At 38.6% G+C, this 23,382-nt stretch overlaps 1 long non-coding RNA gene across 1 annotated transcript in view; it reads left to right on the top strand.

Moving 5' to 3' along the window:
- Nucleotides 1-23,382, top strand: part of LOC129659630 (uncharacterized) — an 87,646-nt gene that overhangs the window by 39,727 nt on the left and 24,537 nt on the right. The window contains exon 6 of the long non-coding RNA XR_008718158.1: nt 23,020-23,130. This is a non-coding gene — a long non-coding RNA (uncharacterized LOC129659630). The remainder of the gene's footprint in view (nt 1-23,019; nt 23,131-23,382) is intronic.

The raw sequence follows: 23,382 nt of genomic DNA, 5'->3' as shown, positions 1-23,382 counted from the left end.
GGGAGGGATTGGGGGCAGGAGGAGAAGGGGATGACAGAGGATGAGATGGCTGGATGGTATCACTGACTCAATGGACGTGAGTCTGTGTGAACTCCGGGAGTTGGTGATGGACAGGGAGGCCTGGCATGCTGAGATTCATGGGGGTCACAAAGAGCCGGACACAACTGACTGAACTGAATTGAACTGAAATATAGATAACCTTTGGAAATGGTAATGGACATTTAGGAAAATCATAATCTTAATTTTTCTCAGAAAATTTGGAGCATGGCTCTACAGTGATATGTAGAACTATAGGTTTGGCTAGTCATGTGGCATGTGAAAATGGATATGACCAGGTTCATGTAAAATAGCATCATAGTAGTGCCAAGACCCAGCTGAGCTTGGAAACCATGACCGTGGATTGGCCCTAGTTCTTGACTGATGGTGTTCTCTTATTCAGCCATACTGAATAGTTAGCTATTAGGAGGAGAGAGGGAATTTGGGTAGATTAATCCAAGGTTGGGGATTTATAAGGTAAAGACAATGGAAGGAAAATGGACCTAGGCATTGAAGGTGCTGACAATAAGTGGTTGAAAATGATGGACCACGAATCCCCTGAACTATAGGTTCTAGGATGTGTAAGAGCCTAGAATTGTAGAGAGAAGTAGTGTTTGGTAGAAAAGGGTCTGCATTTCTCAACAGCATGAGAGAAAGTGGAAGAGAGTGAGATTTCTATGATGGAAATTGAGATTCAAAGTTGCTACAGTTTAGGGAAATGACAAGATCTGAGCTCTGCTCATTAGAGCTTGTAGCTGAAGTGAGCATTGGTCAAAGAGCTGGGCAAACTACAGTCCATGGTGTTGTAAGAGTCAGGCTGGACTTAGCAACTAAAACCAACAGCACCAAGAAAGATTTGATTCAGAGCTATGTGTTTGGTTGATCACAGGGTGCTGAAATTGTTCTGGGTGGTTTGCAGCCATGCACTGAGAGGACTTCAGTGAAGCAGATAATCAGTGACTGAGAGGAAGTGACCAGGAAGGCTTTTAATTATTAGAGTGGATATGGGAGAACACACAGAGAGAAGGACTTGGGCGTAAAAGTAAGTGTGTAATGGTCAAGGTTCCTAGAAGAATATCAGTGTTCTTTCTCCCAAGTTCTATGATGTGTAGGGCTTCCCTTTGTGGCTCTGTTGGTAAGAATCCCCCTGTAATGCAGGAGACCTGGGTTTGATTCCTGGGTCAGGAAGATCCCCTGGAGAAGGGATAGGCTACTTAATCCAGTAGCTTAATACTTAATACTTAATCCAGTATTCTTGTGCTTCCCTTGTGACTCAGCTGGTAAAGAATCCACCTGCGATGTGGGAGACCTGGGTTTGATCCCTGGGTTGAGAAGGTCCCTTGGAGAAGGGAATGGCTACCCACTCCAGTATTCTGGCCTGAAGAATTCCACGGATTGTGTAGTCGATGGGGTTGCAAAGAGTCAGACATGACTGAGTGACTTTCACTTTCACGTTCATGATGTATAGAGCAACTAGCTCCTTGCAACTTCCAGTAAGGCAGTCCTTGAGTAAGAATTTGATTTCAGTAAAGATCAGGGTGTAGAAGGAGAATTGTTCCCAAAGCTACAGTGGGGACTTTTTTTTTTTTTTTTTTAATTTCTAATGCAGAGAGAGTTTTAGCAAGTTCTATAGAGAATTTTGTAAAAAATATTGACAAGGAGATATTAAAATTAGCAAGGATGAGTAGCTGAGTAAATATTATTTGAGTCTTGAATTTAGGTCATGGTAAAAAAAAAGTGAGGAGATGTATATTTTATCTCAAATTCTATAGTAAAATCTTACTCAACTCTTTGGCTCATAAACAATCTCTAGGATTTGTGAGTTTATAATGTTTAGAGTCTTATTCATTCATTTGGCTTTTAATTACAACATCATAATGATTCAGGAACCATAAAGATGAAAGCATAAATTTTCTAATGTTGCCCTGGAGATTATTCAAAAAAAAAAAACAACCAAAAAACCTTGTGTATTTAGTTAGATATGGTTAACTGATAATTTTTTCAACTTTCCAAATACACTACAAAAATGGTAAAACATTGTCTTTCACTTAATTGTCAGGATTTCTATGTTTAATTTTTCTTTCGTTAAAGAATCATAATCATTGTCTTTCTGCATGCCCTTAATATAACTCCAATACTTTGGCCTGATATGAAGAACTGACTCTTTTAAAAAGACCCCTATGCTGGGAAAGATTGAACGCCGGGGGAGAAGGGGACAACAGAGGATGAGATGGTTGGATGGCATCACTGACTCAATGGACATGAGTTTGGGTAAACTCCAGGAGTTGGTGGTGGACAGGGAAGCCTGGCGTGCTGCAGTCCATAAGGTCGCAAAGAGTCAGACACGACTGAGTGACTGAACTGAATTGAACTGAATATTCATTCTTAATCATGTGAACAAATGGCTAAAATACTAATCCCCTAAATTCTTTTTAAAAAAAATTTTTTTAATCCCCTAAATTCTTGTCATTTATAATATCAACAGTCAACTTGACTGGCTCCTATTGTAAGATATATATATATATATAATAAATTATACCAGGCTCAGGTTTGGATAAATCTATTTCCTCTGGGCCTGATCCTTTTCTTAATTTCTATTTTGTAAGGGCACAGAGAAAATGTTTTAACATAGCTAGAGTGACCCCACTCCCATCTTTCTATATCAGTCCCATGGGTGGAAAATATGAAATGAGTTCAAGGAGCACTGATACCTTGTATAGACAATATATTTTCCTCTAATTTTTTTATTATGGAAAAATCTTTATGCCTCTAGCAAAGTTGGAAAACTTTTACAATGAGCTGACAGTCATCACCTAGATTCCAAAATTAGCATTTTCCTATAAATATTTTATCAAGTAAACATTATTCCATTTCTATCTCCCATTACAAAGCCATCTTATTTTTGGTGCACTTCAAACTAAATTGCAGACATCAGTAAATTTCTTCCAAATCTCTCAGCATGTGCATGATTAACTAAATCTCCTTGTCTCAAGGGATTTCTTGGTTCATATTAAAGTTATTATTATTATTTAAAATTTATTATTGAGCCAAAAATGTGTGTGTATCCCCCAAAATGTTATACTGTCTTTATGTTATAAACACCACATGGATAAAACAACCTGAAATACCAATTTAAAAGGGATTTTAACCAAAGTTCCTCAAAACTTTTTTAAAATTAAACTTATTTTGATTACCTTACATAAGGGTTCATATTTTTTATTGAAGTATAGTTATTTACAATAATGTGTTAGTTTCAAGTATATGGCATAGTGGTCAATATTTTTATAAAATATTCTATTATAGGTTATTATAAGATAAAGGCTATAATTTTGTATTACAGTATATCCTGTTTGCTGCTAAGTCGCTTCAGTTGTGTCCGACTCTGTGGGACCCCAGAGACGGCAGCCCACCAGGCTCCCCTGTCCCTGGGAGTCTCCAGGCAAGAACGCTGGAGTGGGTTGCCATTTCCTTCTCCAATGCAGGAAAGTGAAAAGTGAAAGTGAAGTCACTCAGTCGTGTCCGACTCTTAGCGACCCCATGGACCGCAGCCTCCCAGGCTCCTCCATCCATGGGATTTTCCAGCCAAGAGTACTGGAGTGGAATGCCATTGCCTTCTCCATATCCTTGTTACTAAGCTATTTTATACATAGTAGTTTGTATCATTTAATTCCATTTCCATAATTGGTCCTTCCCCCTCTTTGGTGACAGAGAAGGCAATGGCACCCCCCACTCCAGTACTCTTGCCTGGAAAATCCCATGGATGGAGGAGACTGGTAGGCTGCAGTCCATGGGGTCGCTAAGAGTCAGACACGACTGAGCGACTTCACTTTCACTTTTCACTTTCCTGCATTGGAGAAGGAAATGGCAACCCACTCCAGTGTTATTGCCTGGAGACTCCCAGGGACAGGGGAGCCTGGTGGGCTGCCGTCTCTGGGGTTGCACAGAGTCAGACACGACTGAAGCAACATAGCAGTAGCAGCCTCTTTGGTGACCAAAGTTCGTTTTATAGATCTGTTAATCTGTTTCTGTTTTGTATATGTATATTCATTTGCATTATTTTTTAATTTACATATAAATTATATCATATAGTACATGTCATTATCTATTTGACTTTTCACTAAGCAAAATATTCTCTAGGTCTATGTACATTGCTGCAAATGGCAGTATTTCATTCTTTTTTATGGCTGAGTAATATTCCATTGTGTACATGTGTATTTGTATCTGCACATATGCATACCATATCTTAATCCAATCATGTGTTGATTGGCACTTGGATTGCGGCCAAGTCTGGGTTCTTATAAATAGTCCTGCTATGAACATTGGAGAAGGAAATGGCAACCCACTCCAGTGTTCTTGCCTGGAGAATCCCAGGGACAGGGGAGCCTTGTGGGCTGGTGTCTATGGGGTGGCACAGAGTCGGACAGGACTGAATCGACTTAGCAGCAGCAGCATGAACATTGGAGTGCCTGTGTCTTTTCAAGCTAGTGTTTTCATTTTTTTCCAGATGTCTACCAAGGAGTGGAATTGTTGGATTATATGGTAGTCCTATTTGCAATTTTTTAAGGCATTATCATACTATTTTCCATAGTAACTACATCAATTTACATTCCTATCAACAATTTACAAGGGTTGCATTTTCTCCACATCCTCTCTAACATTTATGGTTTGTAGACTTTGATGATGGCCATTCTGACCCATGTGATGTGATACTTCATATGATTTTGATTTGCATTTCTCTTAACAGTTAGCAATGGTGAGCATTCTTTCGTGTGCTTGTTGGCCATTTTTATGTCTTCTTTGGAACAGTGTCTATTGAAGTCTTCAGTTATTAATTGGACTATTTGGTGGGGTTTGTTGTTGTTGTTATTGAGTTGTGTGAGCTGTTTGTATATTTTGGATATTAACCCCTTGTCAGATGCATCATTTGCAAAAGTTTTCTCCCATTCCACAGGTTGTCTTTTCAAATTTTCCATCGCTGTGCAAAAGCTTGTAAGTTTACTTAGCTTCCATTGATTTATTTTTGCTTTTATTTCTTTCCTTAAGAGACTGAGGCAATAACATATTGTTATGATTTATGTTAAGGAGAATTCTGCCTATTTTCTTTTCTGGAAAGTTCATAGTTTTAGTATTTATATTTGAGTCTTGTTATTTCTTCTCTTTCATTTCTTATTTTATTTTATTTGAATCCTCTCTCTTTTCTTCTTGTTGAGCCTGGCTAAAGCTTATCAACTCTGTGTATCTTTTCAAAAAGCTCTTGGGTTAATTGATCTTTTCTACTGTTTTTAGATCTCTATTTTATTTCATTTGCAATCTTTATTATTTCCTCCCTTCTGCTGACTTTGGATCTTGTCTGTTCTGTTTTTCCTAGTTGTTTTAGGTGATTGGTTAGGTTTATGAGGTATTCTCCTCGTTTCTTGAGGAAGGCCTGTATCACTATGAACTTCCCTCTTAGAATCACTTTCACTACATCTCATTTATTTTAGACGGTTGTGTTTTCATTTTTCTTGATGTATTTTCTGATCTCCTCTTTGATTGCATCATTGACTCACTGGGTTTTAGTAGCATACTATTTAGTCTGTTTTCCCATTTTTATTTCAGTAGTTGATTTCTAGTTGCACACTGTTGTTGGAAAATATATCTGATATAAATGTTTAAATTTGTTGAGGCTTTTTATGTGACCTTATAAGTGATCTATCCTGGAGAACATCCCAAGCACACTTTAAAAGACAGTATATTCTGCCTTTTTTGGATATAGTATCCTGTAGATATTGATTAAGTCTAACTAGTTTATTGTGTCATTTAGCACCTCTGTTACCTTATTGGTTTTCTGTCTAGATGATCCATTCATTGATGTTAGTAGAGTGTTAAAGTCCCCTACTCTCATAGTATTACTGTGTTTTCCCCTTTATGTTTGTTAGTAATTTGCTTTGTATATTTAGAGGCTCTTATATGGGTCTGTATGTTAATGAGTGTAATATCCTGTTCTTATATTGATTCCTTTATTGTTATATAACGATAATGCCCTTCTTTGTCTTTTGTTATAGCCTTTGTTTTAAAGGCTGTTTTATCTAAGTATCACTACTGTTGCTTCTTGTCATTTCTGTTAGCATAAAATATCTTTTATCTATCCTTTCACTTTCATTCTGTGTGTGTCTTTTGCCCTGAAGTGAATTTCTTATAGGCAGCATATTGAAGGGTCTTACTTTTCCTTCAAAAATTTTTACTGGAGTATAGTTGGTTTATAATGTTGTGCCAGTTTCTGCACCACAGCAAAATCATATGCATACATATATCCCCTCTTTTTTAGATTTCCTTCCCATTGAGATCACCAGAAGGCACCGAGTAGAGTTCTCTGTGCTATAGAGTCAGTTCTCATTAGTTATTTGCTTTATACATAGTAGTGTATATGTGTCAGTTACAATCTCCCAATCCATTCCACCCATCCTCTTCCCCCTTGGTATTCATACATTTCATTCTCTAGGTGCATGTCTCTATTTCTGCTTTGCAAATAAGTTCATCAATACCATTTTTCTAGATTCCACATATATGTGTTAATATATGATATTAGTTTTTCTCTTTCTGTCTTCCTTCACTCAGTATGACAGTCTCTAGGTCCATCCACAACTTTGAAAATGGCATTATTTCATTAATTTTTATGGGTGAGTAGTATCCCATCTTTATCTATTCCTCTGTTGATGGACATTTAGGAAGAATCTAATTTTTTAATCCAATCAGTTACTCTGTCTTTGACTAGCACATTTAGTCTGTTGACATTTAGAGTAATTACTGATGAGTATGTATTAATACTTATTGCCATTTTATTCCTTATTTTCTAATTGTTTTTGAGGTTCTTTGTTAATTTCTTTGTTTTATTTCTCTTTTATGGTTTGATGATTTTAGTTTTTAGTATGCTTGAATTTCTTTCTTTTTTTGTGTGTATCTATATTTTTGATTTGTGATTACCATGGGGTTCATAAGGGTTTCCCAGTTCAGTTGGTAAATAATCTGCCTGCAATGCAGGAGACCCTGGTTCAATTCCTGAGTCAGGAAGATCCCCTGGAGAAGGGAAAGGCTACCCACTCCAGTATTCTGGCCTGGAGAATTCCATGGACTATATAGTCCATGAGGTCTCAAAGAGTTGGACACGACTGAGTGACTTTCACTTTCACTTTGGGGTTCATATATATTGAACCATTATTATATCTATTTCCTTTATTTGTTCATATCTATTTCGTTTAAACTGATAATTATTTAAGTTCAAGCACATTCTAAAGGATTTATATTTTTAATCTCTTCCCCCACATTTTGATAACATGTTTTACATCTTCATCTTTATCCCTTTACAGTTCTATTGTAGTTACAGTTGTTTTCATACCTTTTTTAAAAAAAATTTTACTCTACCTACTGGCTTATTTAAGAGATCTTCAATCCTTACTATATATTTGCCTTTCCTATAAAATCTTACTTCTTTTCCATTTAGAGAAGACCTTTTAACATTTCTTTTAGGCTTAAGATTAAAATTGATGAATTGTTTTAGTCTTTGCTTATCTGAAAAGTTCTTTATTTCTCCTTCTATTGTAAATGATTGCAGGATAGAGTATCTTAGGTTTCAGAACTTTCCCTTTCAGGACTTTGAATATATCATGTCAATCCCTTCTGGCCTGCAATATTTCTGCAGAGAAATCAGCTGATATTCTTTTGTGACTTCTCTTGTAACTGACTATTTTTCTCTTGCTGCCTTTGGAATTCTGTCTTCATCTTTAATGTCTGTCATTTTAATTATGACGTGTATTCGTATGAGTCTGTTTGGTTTCATATTTTGGGGGACCCTCTGTGATCCTGTACCTGAATATCTGTTACTTTCCTTAGGTTTGGGAGGTATTCTACTATAATTTCTTGAAATATATTTTTGATCTCTCTTCTTCTCAGTGAACATCACTCAGTTGTGCCCAACTCTTTGCTACCCCATGGACTGACTGTACAGTCCATGGAATTCTCTAAGCCAGAATACTGGAGTGGGTAGCCATTCCCTTCTCCAGGGGATCTTCCCAACCCAAGGATTGAACTGAGGTCTCTCGCATTGTGGGAGGATTCTTTACCAGCTAAGCCATAAGGGAAGCCCGAGAATACTGGAGTGGGTAGCTGATCCCTTCTCCAGGGGATCTTCCCAACCCAGGAATTGAACCAGGGTCTCCTGCATTGCAGGTGGATTCTTTACCAACTGAGCTATCAGGAAAGTCCCCTCTCCTTTTCTGGAAACCCTAGAATATATATGTTGGTACACTGCTGAAGAATTGATGCTTTTGAACTGTGGTGTTGGAGAAGACTCTTGAGAGTCCCTTGGACTGCAAGGAGATCCAACCAGTCCATTCTGAAGGAGATCAGTCCTGGGTGTTCATTGGAAGGACTGATGCTAAAGCTGAAACTCCAATACTTCGGCCACCTCATGTGAAGAGTTGACTCATTGGAAAAGACTCTGATGCTGGGAGAGATTGGGGGCAGGAGGAGAAGGGGATGAAAGAGGATGAGATGGCTGGATGGCATCACTGACTCGATGGACATGAGTCTGAGTGAACTCTGGGAGTTGGTGATGGACAGGGAGGCCTGGCGTGCTGCGATTCATGGGGTTGCAAAGAGTCGAACACGACTGAGTGACTGAACTGAACTGAACTGAACACCTTATATTACTCCCATAAAAATTGTATGTTGCTTTTATTTAAAAAATTTGTCTTGCCGTCTACTGCTCTGATTGGGTGATTTTCATTATTCTATCTTTAAGATCCCTTAGGCACCCCCTGTGTCATTTAGCTGTCTATTCATTGCTCCTGGAGTATTTTTTATCTCAGAAATTGAATATCCATTTTTATTTGGGCCTTCTTTATTATTTCTAGTTTTCTGTTAAATTTATTTGTGTTTAGATCAATTCTCTTTCTCAATTCAGTATTTATTTTTATTACAAACTTTTTGAACTCAGTGTCTGGTAGACTATTCATTGCATTATATTTTCAGGGATTTTTTTCTTATCCTTTCAGTTGAGAATAGTAGCTCTGCCTTTTCATTTTACTTAATTTCTCTGTCTCTGTGAATTTAGATGAAACAGTTATCCACTGTGGTCTTCATGAGTGTTTTTTTTTTTTTTTTTTAAATGTAGGAGCATTTCTATGTAGACTGTGTGTGTCAAATGTCTTTAGTGTGAAGGCTGGATGTGATGTGGACACCAGCCAAATTTTCCTTCAGGGTGTGCTGACTGCTGTCACCTTGATAGTGGTTGTGGCTGTTGGAGGATTTACAGTCTCTGCTGGGTGTGAGTTGGGACTTTCTTTCTCCTGAGGCACAATCTCCAGCTGCCCTGTCATGGCAGGGTCTGCTCCCAAGTTGCTGAAACAGAAATCTTGAAGGCTGGGCTCAATATGGCTCTTTTACTTTTGAGTGTTTTTCCTTCTCCCACACTGAGACATTTGCTGCAAAGGAGGAGGGTGCTGAAGTCAGTGGGCTTCTGCGCTTACAGAGTTCACATGTGCTGCCTGTTTAGCTGTCTGAGGCTCTACTCAGACATGGCCCAGGTTCATCTCTCTTCACGTCTTGTGATTGTCCCAGATCTAATGCAAGGTTGTGGCATGGTGTGGGCAGGACCAGAGTATTTGCCCGGCTGGGAGTGGGGATTGTAGTATGTTGGCAGGGGTTTGAGTGACTGTGCTGCCATCAGAGGTCTGGGCTGCTTCTTGGGTGCTGTTTGATTAAATGCCAATGATGGCCACTTCCCCTCAACCTGGACCATGACCCAGGCTCCCAGGTTGCTAGGCAAAATCTTCCCCCAGTTTCTGGCTTCCCCAGATCCAGGGCCAAGCTGAAATGTGAAGTGAGTGGGGTTGGAGTGTTTAGACATTTTGGATTGGGGAGGATGACAAGGTGCCAGCCTCTAGGGCACACCTCTCTCCGTCTTGTCTGTTGGTGAGCAGTACATGTACACTCCTTGTGGTCAGAGTCTAGGTTTCCCCAGCCCTGCATCTTTCTAGTGGTTCTCCATGCAGCCAGGGAGGTCTGTCCCCTCTGCATAGGGCCCAGGACTGGAACACCTAGTCTGTGGCTCAACCAGCTCACTCACCAGGGCAAGTTTCTGCCTGAGCAATCTTCCTCTTCCTCCCCTTCCAGGGGTACAAGTCCTGACCTGATGCTCTGTTTCCTGTCTTACCCCCATTGTATGCAAACTTTCATGCAGCCTTGTTATGAGCAGGAGTTCTCTGCCCATTTCCAGTTAGTTTTCTATGAGAATTGTTCCATATGTCCTACATTTGTAGGGGAAGGTGAACTCCACATCCTCTACCTCTATAATCTTGATCCTCCTTCCTAGGTGTTTTAATTGGATTTTATAATGAAAGAAGATCAACTTTAGGCTAGATTTTCTCATATGTCTTTGTTTCTGACAGTATTTTCCTTTCAGAATATTTTATCCCCTCCTAAATGGATAGGATCTCAGGAGAGCAGGCTGAGTGATGGGTTGTGTGAAGTCCGAAAGAAAGAGGGAAATATCTGCAGACACAGTGGCCCTTATTAGACATGGCCTAATATTCCATCCTGTGACAGAGGATGATTTATTTTTTCCAATCAAGGTTGTTTTTAATTTCAAAATCCACTGATGCTATAATTAATCAAAGAATTACTGCTTTGAATAATTTATGTAATAATGCAATGGCATAAGGAGAATAAAATCTAAATCCTATGTGTGCCACATAGACTGAAGGAGTTAAGTGGCCAGATTTCATGAGCTGACTCAAGTTTGGATTATTTAACAGTTTGTTGTTGTTTTTACATCTCCATGGATTGTAGCCCACCAGGCTTCTCTGTCCATGGGATTTCGCAGGCAAGAATACTGGAGTGGGTTGTCATTTTCTTCCCCAGGGGATCTTCCCAACCCAAGGATCGAACCTGCATTGACAGGTGGATTTTTTACCACTGAGCTACCTGGGAAGCCCAGTAACTAAGTAGGATGCATTCCAGCTGGTAAAACACAGTGGCTTCCTGGAGACAGTTCTCTACAATTTTCTTGACGATTGATTAAAGCATGTGCATGCATGCCGAGTTGCTTCAGTCATGTCTGACTGTGTGACCCCATGGACTGTAGCCTACCAGGCTCTTCCATCCATGCGATTCTCCAGGCAAGAATACTGGAGTGTGTTGTCACACCCTTCTCCAGGGGATCTTCCTGACCCAAGTATATAACAGGTTTCTCTTATATTTCCTGCATTGGCAGGTGGGTTCTTTACCACTAGTACTACCTGGGAACCCAGTCTGATTAAAGAGAGGTCTGGGATATACTGAGGAAGTGGCAGTGCTGCAAGATGGCAGGGACCACAGGAGATTTGCAGCAGCTAATTTATCAACAAATATGAAAGTATTTCAGCTTTTAAACAATTGGTCCAGCTCTCACAGTGTGTATTGCCTGAATGTCAATCCCATTTCCAGATGAAAATCAAAACATATGCTTGGTAGTGGAAATCTACTTCCATTCCAGTTTGGGAGCAATTACCAAAGATTTACCTTTTCCAAACATTTAATTTTTTGCTGGACTTTTGCATTTTTAAAATGTCATCACACATTCTGCTTTAAGGGACAGAGCTATTAATATTTCTTCTAGAGGAGGAAATGTGAAATATGAAGTTAGCCAAATTACCAAAGAACATATTTTGAACTGAAGATAGGTCAGTGAGGAGGGACGAAGTAATTAGAGGATGAAAGGGAAATAGACAAAGAAAGGTCAGATAATCTTGATATCATTGTTAACACCTTTGAATCTTCTATTATTATCAAGTCAAAATAAACAGCAGCTTATTAAAAGAAATTGAAGGCATAATGATTACCTCAGCCCAACAAGGCTGCTGAAGTGTTCTTTTCTCATTGGAAATAAGAAGGTCCAAACCTGCCCCTCCTGTAATGCTCACCTGCAAGCAGCTTTGTTTATTTTTCTTCCTGCCTGTATCGATTCAGCTCTATCTTCTTCCACTGTGTATGGAAAAGAACCCCTTTAAATATATAGCCAGACACACTCCAATACACTCTGGCCACCTGATGTGAAGAGCTGACTCATTTGAAAAGACACTGATGCTGGGAAAGATTGAGGGCAGGAGGAGAAGGGGACGACAGGGGATGAGATGGCTGGATGGCATCATCGACTCGATGGATGTGAGTTTGAGTGAACTCCGGCAGTTAGTGATGGACAGGGAGGCCTGGCGTGCTGCGATTCATGGGGCCGCAAAGAGTCGGACATGACTGAGAGACTGAACTGAACTGAAGATGCACATACACACACATACTCATGGACATTGTCTTCTTGGTGTTATTTTAAGAATTAACTATTAAGTTTGTTTAAGTATATTGTTGGAGTTCAGGTGGGGTCTGAAATACTGAGAACAAAACACACAAAGCTTCGCTTCCTATCAGCAACAAAACACAAATTAAAAAAAAAAATTCCTCCCCTAAGAATTTCAAATTGAGAATTGCTTAGTAAATCAAGCAAATTATATGGAATTTCTGTTATGTATGTTAGAATATATGCACACATTTTGCCTAATGCATATTAACTAATACACACACAGGGAGGCCTGGCATGCTGCAGTCCATGGGTCACCAAGAGTCAGACAGGACTGGGCGACTGAAAAACAACACACACTGTATTTGTATATGTTACTAATATACACAAACACTGAGATCAGTGGAGATCAAAGGAAATATGAATGATTATGATTTTACTGAAAGTGAAGATACCTAGAGAGAAAGAGAGCAGGGGGAGAAAGAGAGGGAGAGAGAGAGCAAGACAGAGACTGGCTCCATGAAGAACTTGCTAGAAGGGAGCAGAGTTGGGAAGGATTCAGATGCAGAGGGAGGGAACCTCAGCTGAATTCATTAGATCTTTCTCTATCAGGGACCAGGCTGCAGCTCTGCCTGTGAACTCCTGTGTGCTCACTATCTGCACTTTCCTTTTCAAAATTAATTATTTAGAGCCATTTAGTGTGCCAGATCGTTCAGATAAGAAGAAAGTAATTTTAAGAGTTCATTTCAGAGTCTAAGTTATAAAGTAATGGAGACAGATCAGTATGAAGTTGAGTTTCAATATAAAACTATTATATGTCTCCACTTTTAAAGGTCTCCTTAGGGTTAAACCCACAGAATGAAAACACAGATAGCACAAGTGATCTCTCTCAGAGAGATGGAGAGAGCAAGTTGGGGGTGTTGGTGAGCAAAAATGGGTTGATAAGTTGTACAAGAGGAGTTTCATAGGAACCATTTCTGCCTGAACTCTGATAAATTAAGAAATAAGACTGTACTGTACTTACTTACTCAGTCGTGTCCAAGTCTTTGCGACCCCATGGACAGACTGCAGCCTGCCAACCCTTCTGTTCATGGGGATTCTCCAGGTAAGAATACTGGTGTGGGTTGCCATGCCTTCCTCCAGAGGATCTTCCCACCCTAGGGATTGAACTCAGGTCTCCTTCATTGCTGGGAGATTCTTTATGATCTGAGCCACCAGGGAAACCCAGAAATAAGACAAATGGCAAATATTCTGAGGAAGAACTCAGTGATGGAATATACACATTTATTTGTTCAATACCTCTCTCTCCTGCATCCATGTCAGAAATATAGATAAAATTTCAGATTCTCCTTTAAAACAGTGTAGGTCACCACTTACAATCAGCTAGAACTGGTCAGAAGTTGAACCCTTTTGCCCACTGTGATGTGAATAAACATGTATAGGTTAAGAAGAGCACATAGTAACAAAGGTCTTGGTCTATACTTCTTATTACCATGAATTTTGTTTTAAATATTTATCATTTAAATTATTTACATCTTATGTTAATGCAATGATTTGAATAAAGAATGACCTAAGCCAAAGGAAATCTAATTTACATTGTCTCTATACATATAAAACTATTTGACAGATGTGCAAAGTGATACCAGTTACATTGTGGAGAGAAGATCAGAAAGATTAAGTGATTTATCATATATTTAACATCTGAATTTATTCTTATAACAGAATATAATAATAGTGTGTAAAGCTGTTTGGGGGCTTCCCTGGTGGCTCAGATGGTAAAGAATCTGTGACTCTGCCTGCAATGTGGGAGATGTGGGTTATATCCCTGGGTTGGGAAGATCCCCTGGAGAAGGGAATAGAAATTCACTCCAGTATTCTTGTCTGGAGAATCCCACGGCCAGAGGAGGCTGGTGGGGCTAAAGTCCATGGGGTCGCAAAGAGTTGGACCTGACTGAGCAACTAACACAAAGCTGTGTGGATGATTGTTTGTTAAATTTTATAGCATATTTTCTGAAATAATTAATGATAAATATATTTTAATAATAAACTCTATTCAATTCTCTAAATAGAGTTCCTTAAAAGCTACTTAAGATATGGTGTTTTAAGAAACTCCCAACTAGACAAAAGAATGCTAAAATGAACAGTTACAGTTTCCATATCATGGCCATTATATATTAGCAATTCAGAACTGTTAAGAATCACACAATGCAACAATAATACCAATGCTGAAGTTAATAAATCACTGGCCATTTATTGCATAATTTTAGTTTCAAAGAGCTTTATATTGCAATATCAGTTACTGTCATAATCTGGAGTGTGTTTTTGATGTACATAGAAAAATAACTTTGTTTTCCTTTCAGAAAATATTTAAAAAGTGTAACTGAGTACTAAATGTTACTGATTACTTTGCCATTGTATTATATGGTGGGGGTAATAAAAAGTAAAATTTAAGGCCTTCTAGGATGGATGAGTCTTTTAGTAAATATTCTCAGCTTTTAGTTATTTCCTAAAAGGATAACAAGGAACAAGAGTAAACCCAGCATGAGACAGTGCTCACAGAGACTGAACCCACTAGAATAGTTGTCTGCCAGAAGCCAAAATAATCCTCATTACCAGAAGATAATAGCATTAAGAGCTTCAGCATATATCTATAAATGTTAACATATATTGTCCTGACCAAGTATAAAAAGACATACAACAACATAAGACATGACATAAAACAAAGGACTCCACCAGAAAATTACTAGAGCTAATTAATGAATATAGTAAAGTTGCAGGATATAAAATCAACACACAGAAATCCCTTGCATTCCTATACACTAATAATGAGAAAATAGAGAAATTAAGAAAACAATTCATTCACCATTGCAACGAAAAGAATAAAATACTTAGGAATATACCTACCTAAAGAAACCAAAGACTTACATATAGAAAACTATAAAACTGAGAGAGTCAGTTCCTAGGCAGGTTGATAGGGAGTCTAGGGGTCCCCAAGGAGAGAGGGGTCTGGAATTCTCAAGGAGGAAGAAAGGACAAATTTTTTTTCTTTCTCCACATTCCTTAGGATTATATAACAATAATGTATCCTGCCTAAGGACAGTCTTTGGATTCAACCTTCTGTTATCTTAAAATGTTAATTATGGGAGTAGACTTGATCTTTACAAGGATGTATTTTGCCTGAGGACACTATTATCTTAAAATGTAAATTATGGGAGTAGGTCTGATGAGGTCTTTACAACTTCAAGATATTCTTTGGATTATATAACTTCATTGTTAACACTAGCAAGCGGGTACTCTTTCTGCCCCCTTCTGATGCCTATGTCAGAAGTTTTCTCTATCCCCTTTATACTTTAATAAAACTTTATTACACAAAAGCTCTGAGCGATCAAGCCTCGTCTCTGGCCCTGGATTGAATTCTTCTCCTCCGGGGGCCAAGAATCCCGGTGTATTCACGTGATTCAACAACAACCTTTCAAAACATTGGTGAAAGAAATCAAAGAGGACACTAATAGATGGAGAAATATACCATGTTCATGGATTGGAAGAATCAATATAGTGAAAATGAGTATACTACCCAAAGCAATCTATGGATTCAATGCAATCCCTATCAAGCTACCAACGGTATTTTTCACAGAGCTAGAACAAATAATTTCACAATTTGTATGGAAATACAAAAAACCTCCAATAGCCAAAACAACCTTGAGAAAGAAGAATGGAACTGGAGGAGTCAACATGCCAGACTTCAGGCTTTACTACAAAGCCACAGTCATCAAGAAAGTATTGTACTGGTGCAAAGAGAGAAATATAGATCAATGGAACAAAATAGGAAGCCCAGAGATAAATCCACACACCTATGGACACCTTATCTTTGACAAAGGAGGCAAGAATATACAATGGAGAAAAGACAATCTGTTTAACAAGTGGTGCTGGGAAAACTGGTCAACCACTTGTAAAAGAATAAAACTAGAATACTTTCTAACACCATACACAAAAATAAACTCAAAATGCATTAAAGATCTAAACGTAAGACCAGAAACTTTAAAACTCCTAGAAGAGAACATAGGCAAAACACTCTCTGACATACATCACAGCAGGATCCTCTATGACCCATCTCCCAGAATACTGGAAATAAAAGCAAAAATAAACAAATGGGACCTAATTAAAATTAAAAGCTTCTGCACAACAAAGGAAACTATAAGCAAGGTGAAAAGGCAGCCTTCAGAATGGGAGAAAATAATAGCAAATGAAGCAACTGACAAACAACGAATCTCAAAAATATACAAGCAACTCCTGCAGCTCAATTCAGAAAAATAAACGACCCAATCAAAAAACGGGCCAAAGAACTAAATAGACATTTCTCCAAAGAAGACATACAGATGGCTAACAAACACATGAAAAGATGCTCAACATCACTCATTACCAGAAAAATGCAAATCAAAACCACAATGAGGTACCATTTTATGCCAGTCAGAATGGCTGCGATCCAAAAGACTACAAGCAATAAATGCTGGAGAGGGTGTGGAGAAAAGGGAACCCTCTTACACTGTTGGTGGGAATGCAAACTAGTACAGCCACTATGGAGAAGAGTGTGGAGACTGCTTAAAAAACTGGAAATAGAAATGCCTTATGACCCAGCAATCCCACTGCTGGGCATACACACCAAGGAAACCAGAATCGAAAGAGACATGTGTACCCCAATGTTCATCACAACACTGTTTATAATAGCCAGGACATGGAAACAACCTAGATGCCCATCAGCAGACGAATGGATAAGAAAGCTGTGGTACATATACACAATGGAGTATTACTCAGCCATTAAAAAAATACATTTGAATCAGTTCTAATGAGGTGGATGAAACTGGAGCCTATGATACAGAGTGAAGTAAGCCAGAAAGAAATACACCAATACAGTATACTAATGCATATATATGGAATTTAGAAAGATGGTAAGGATAACCCTGTATGAGAGACAGCAAAAGAGACACAGATGTATAGAACAGTCTTTTGGACTCTGTGGGAGAGGGAGAGGATGGGAAGATTTGGGAGAATGGCATTGAAATATGTATAATATCATATATGAAACGAATTGACAGTCCAGGTTCGATGCAGGATACAGGATGCTCAGGGCTGGTGCCCTGGGATGACCCAGAGGGATGGTATGGGGAAGGAGGAGGGAGGGAGGTTCAGGATGGGGAACACGTGTACACCCGTGGCAGAATTATGTTGATGTATGGCAAAACCAATACAATATTGTAAAGTAATTAGCCTCCAATTAAAATAAATAAATTTAAATTAAAAAAAGGAATACAAGAAAATTTTTAAAAAGACACAGTAAATGCAAATAACTGAGTTCTCAGATACTATTTGTAAAATAGTCAGAAATAATATATTTAAGGACTTGAAAGACAAGATAGAGAAATTTGTCAGATAATTAGAAGCTGTATAAAGTTAATTTTAGCAATAATAAAATGCAATACTGGAATTAAGAAATTAAAGTAGAAATATAATGGTGGAAGTTACACACTCCAAGTCATTATTAGTGAACCAAAAGATATTTAATAGATCTGAGTAACATATGTAAATGGGACTTCCCAGGAGGCTCAGTGGTAAAGATTCTGCTTGGCAGTGAGGAGATGCAGGATACTTGGGTTAGGAAAATCCCCTGGAGAAGGGCATGGCAACCCACTCCAGTATTCTTGCCTGGAAAACTCCATGGACAGGGGAGCATGGTGGGCTGCACTCCACAGGGTGGCAAAGAGTTGGACACGACTGACAGACTGAGGACACATGCACAAGATATATAGGTAGGGTCTTCACATGAAGATTAAAAGGGAAAACTGTGAAAAAGACTGTAAGGGATGTAGGGGATATGGTGGAAAAGTCTAAGACAAGTGCAATTGCGGTCTCAAAGAAAAGAGGCAAAATATTTGAAGAGGACTTCCTAAAAGAGAGAACTGTCAAACCTCAAATTCAAGAACTACATATCTCAAAGAAACAGCAAATCCAAAGGGGGAAAAAGGTGTATTTTAAAATTACTAAAGACCAAAATTAAGGAGAAAACATAAAAAACTTCTAGGAACAAAACGTCATACCTTCAAATGAGCGACATTAAGTTTATTCACTAAATTCTCAACCAAAAAAAAAAAAAAATTGCAACCAGAGAGATAAGGACATGCTTTATTTAAACTGATTAAGTAGCTATCAATCAACAATTTTATAACCAGATATCCCTGAAGAATAAAGGGAAAAAGCATGATTTTAGACAAAAAGAAGCTGAGTGTATCTGTCGCCAGCAGAAAAATACAGATGTTTTGCTAACATTTTTCTAGTCCAGCAGGGTGCATTATAAATATATTTAAATGGTGTTTCTCCATTGAGTTTAGTGAGTAAAGTGTTCTGAATAACTTGATTATCTGGATAACTGACAGGTAACTTGGTTTCAGTATTGCTAGTTACTAGTTATTCTTTTGTGATATACCCATTCAGCTCTGTGTTTAGCTGTTTAATGAACCTTGGGGAAAGGGTAAAACTTCAAGTTCTTTTGTTCTTTTGCTTTTGAAGCATATTTAATGAAAATGGTATGACTGTTACTTACTAATTTGGGGGAATGTGTTCAGTTAGAGCATTTAACCAATTAAAACTACTCCTAAGTGAATCATATTCATTCATTCATTTTGATTGACTACCAGGTATGAGATGAACTGTTTTAGGTTACATGTGCTAATTAATTAACAGCAACTAATCCTTATCTTCATGCAGGAGACATACAAGCACAAAGAAACACTGTAAGTTAGTGCAGTAAGTGCTAAGAACACATGAAATAGGAAAAGGGATCAGGGGATGGCCTGGGTGTAGAGTTGGGATTTAATTAGGATATTCAGAAAATACCTTCCTGAGAGTGTGACATTTGTCAGACACTTAAAGGAAAAGAGAATGAATCTTGACAACAGTAGGGAGTGGAGTGCAGGAGAAACGGTTCCAGGTAGGGGCCTTGAGGCAATGATGTGCTTAACAAATTGTCTGGCTGAGGCCAGTGAGTGATGGGTTAGAAACTGAGTTTCGGGTAGTTGGAAGTGAGCATATGGTTGGTCATAAAAATAGGGTCTTGGCAGCCATTGTAAAGATTTAGTTCCTACATTGAGGAAAGTGGGAAACTACTACAAAGTTTTGAACAAAAGAGGGACAATCTGACTTGCATTTTAAAATGATCACCCTGTCTGCTGTGTTGAAAATAGACTGAAGGAGTGAGGACTAAGGGAAGAAGCAGTGACAGCAATTAGAAAACTATGGCCACGTTCCATGTGAGAGATGATGGTGTCTTCCAGGCAGACAGCACTGGAAGCTAAGTACTAGGATTTGCTGCTGTATTGGAATCAGGGATGTTTTACAAGGATTTTGGTCTGAGCAAATCTGGAAGAATGAAGATGCTGCCCACCAACTGAAGAGAGTGTTAGGAAAAGCAGGTGTGGGAGGCATTTTTAGTATGTTTTCATTGTTATTTCAAATGTAATGGAATCTTCTAATTTTGCTATGCAAAATTTTAAAAGGGCATTTTGGCAGTGACCATTTGGATTACTTAGAAGAAGTGACTTATGATTCTCATTCTTATCAATTATTTTAAACAAAATATAAGAGACAAGTAACCTCTTGGGCTTCAGTTTTTTAATCTGACATTAATACATGCTTCTATGACATAAGAAACATTAACACGACTTAGTGACTAAACCACCACCACATGGTCCATTTTCAAGAATAAATGGCTAACTTAAGAATTCAGTTCAGTTCAGTCTCTCAGTCGTGTCCAACTCTTTGTGACCCAAAGGACTGCACCAAGCCAGGCTTCCCTGTCCATTACCAACTCCTGGAGCCTACTCAAACTCCTGACTTAAGAATGAGGAACTACAAATAGCTAGCTTGAATAATAACTTGTTGCTACTTGTTGATGTGGCAACCAAAAGGGTTACCAAGCTGGAAAGTTCAGGCAGACAAAGAAAGGGGGGCTGCTTCTATTGGTGAATCAAAACATAAGAATGGGTGTAAGTGCACAGGAAAGGGAGAAACAAGATGAAAGGGAGGCCAGCCCAGAGGGAGGAAGAGAATAAGTTTATGCAATGTCTGCGAAGACTGGTCACCCCATAGTACTCAGCCAACGAGGAACTGGGGGAGGGACTTGAGTGCTAGGGAATAAAATGCTTGCTGTTAACAATGCTGGGTGTGGCTGCTCACCAAACATCTAATCTTGCAAGACAGTCCTTAAAGGCTGGGTCCTTGCTGTGCCTCATATCTCCAACTCTATTCTGCGGGTATGGGTCAGTGGGTTTTATTTCTTACATGTGAGAATGCAGTGAAAAATGAATATAAAGCATTTGGCACATATTAGATCTTCTCGGAGAAGGCAATGGCACCCCACTCCAGTACTCTTGCCTGGAAAATCCCATGGACAGAGGAGCCTGGTGGGCTGCAGTCCATGGGGTCGCTAAGAGTCGGACATGACTGAGCGACTTCACTTTCACTTTTCACTTTCATGCATTGGAGAAGGAAATGGCAACCTACTCCAGTGTTCTTGCCTGGAGAATCCCAGGGATGGGGGAGCCTGGTGGGCTGCCATCTTTGGGGTCGCACAGAGTTGGACACGACTGAAGTGACTTAGCAGCAGCAGCAGATCTTCTCAGATCCCTTTCTTTTATAGATCTGTAGCACGTAATGTCATTACTTTTGTGGTCTATATTACCCAGTTCATCATGAAAGATGCCCTGGAGAAAGACTGAAATCTTTCAAGACAATGTTTCTTGTTTACAAAGGGCCAAAACTGACACATACACACACACACACACACACAAAATTACAAAGAAAAAAAGAAGAAATGGTGTACAGATATTGTTAAAATTCTGTAAGATGTTCCAAACCCAGGTGTTGCTACTATGAATTACAGGGAGATATGCTTCCATAAACTGGTAAAAATTATGAAAGCATATCTCCTTGCAATTCAGAAATGTAATGCTATCTGGAACTTATGCAATTGACTTAAAATATACTGCATTAAAAACAGAGGCATAAAATTCAGAATACAAATTTTAACAGTGATGATAAACTGTCAGTGCAGATCGAATTTTTCTTTAATCTTTCTGCACTTTAAGTTGTTTTCCACAATGAGCATTTTTTACTTTAATAACCAGAGAAAATAAAAAAAAGGAAATCCTGCTAACCAAATATTATAATGAACTCTCTAGCCTTTTATTAACTGAAGTTTTTTAACAAATCATAGCACAATTATGTGGGCATACTCCACAGGTAATCACCAAATTCTTTTGGAATTTTTAACTGTTTCTCAGCTGTTCATGTATCCTTTGATCAAGGTCTTTTTTTGTACTGACTCTGAATGGACCTCTTTGACTGCTACTTCTTTTAGAATACTTAGAAGCCCTTTTTCCCCTTAAGATGCTTTTCATCTTCCTCACTCATTCTCTTTCAGAGCTATTATTCTCTTATATGACTTTCACAGCATATTGAACCTGGTCTTTAGTCCATCTTCCTGCACCCCCCCTCTTTAATTTTAGTGCCAGTAGTCCTCTCTGCCATCATTCTGTCCTGCTTTTCTATCTACACATGATAACATTTACCTAGGCTAAATGGTTCCCTGAATTCTAAACACAGTCTGCACAGCCTGCTAAATAAAACAAACTTTAATAAAGCATTTTCTTGCTAGTTCTACACCCAGTCTTTAACATTGGTTAGCCCAACAAATATAGTGAGCAAAACAAACTCTTCCTAGAGGGTGATCGCTCAGGTCGGATGGTTTTAAACGGACATGCAAAAATGTTAGAGTCATATTACTGTTTGCAGTATTTCTCTGAGTACACATTTAGAAACATGGACACATTTTTTGTCCATAAAATATGTGAACGTATCACAAAATCTTAGTATTGGAAGGAGCCCTAAGGATCACCTTGTTGATTATTCAGCTGATGTTGGATCACTTCTGTACTTTCCTCGCCAAGCCAATGTTATCCCAGAGCCGGGGAAGCTCAAGGAAATGCCCAGCAGGAGAGACTGTTGCCTAGTTGAACTGTTAGGTAGCTCTTTTACTATGTTTTGTTGAAACCTGTCTCCCTACAGATATTAGCTGGTTTTTCCCAGTTTTTCCTGAATTTGCAAGTAGCAAGTTTCACTCCTTTTTTGCACAATGTGTGTTAGTTGCTCAGTCATGCTCAACTCTTTGTGATCCCTTGGACTGTAGCCCAATAGGCTCCTCCGTCAATGGAATTCTCCAGAATATTAGAGACGGTTGCCATTTCCTTCTCCAGGGGATCTTCCCAACCCAGGGATTGAACCCCAGATCTTCTGCATTGCAGGCAGATTCTTTACTGACTGAGCCACCAGGGAAGCCTTCCATATCTGCTCCTATTCTACCTTTGTCTGCATCATTAAAATCAGCGATAAAAAAAATAATCTCTATTTAAGACCCACAAATACCTCATACCCTGTTGTAACTTTGAGTTTACAGCAAGCACAAATAGAAATTCAAACTAAGAGACTTGACCCTCTCTGTTGAAAATAAAAGAAGACTTCCCTCCCTTCCTTTTCCTTAGAGCATTCACTTTAGAAAACGTGTGAGTATTTTCTTTGCCTCTTTGAAATGTATGTGAACCTTTTTAAAGACTAAATTATATCCACAGGATTTTTTTTTCCTCAGGACCTGGGAGCCATCCGTTTGAAATATAATAATCAAGAAGCAAGAAGCCCAGGCCTTCTAGTTTCTTGGCTTGAGAGGAGCCAGACTTCAGCAGGTATATGACTCCAAATTGTAAACCCCCTCAAGGCATAAAGATAGGAGACATTTATTTTTTCGTTTAAAGACAGTTAACGAAGAATGGTCATTACCCCAATTCCAAAATAAATTTAGTTTGAACTCTGCATGACTATGCTGTGAAGTTCTCTTACTTGAAGACTACTTATTATTTATCCTGAGAACATGTGTTTTATAGGCTTTATCTGCTTGGCTATAAAATAGGGTGGGATTTCTCTCCTTTGCAATCCCT

Source organism: Bubalus kerabau, chromosome 8, assembly GCF_029407905.1.
Source record: "Bubalus kerabau isolate K-KA32 ecotype Philippines breed swamp buffalo chromosome 8, PCC_UOA_SB_1v2, whole genome shotgun sequence".
Classification (NCBI taxonomy): Eukaryota; Metazoa; Chordata; class Mammalia; order Artiodactyla; family Bovidae; genus Bubalus; species Bubalus kerabau.
Note: the sequence above shows the minus strand (reverse complement) of the source record. Positions and strands in the feature narration are given on the sequence as shown.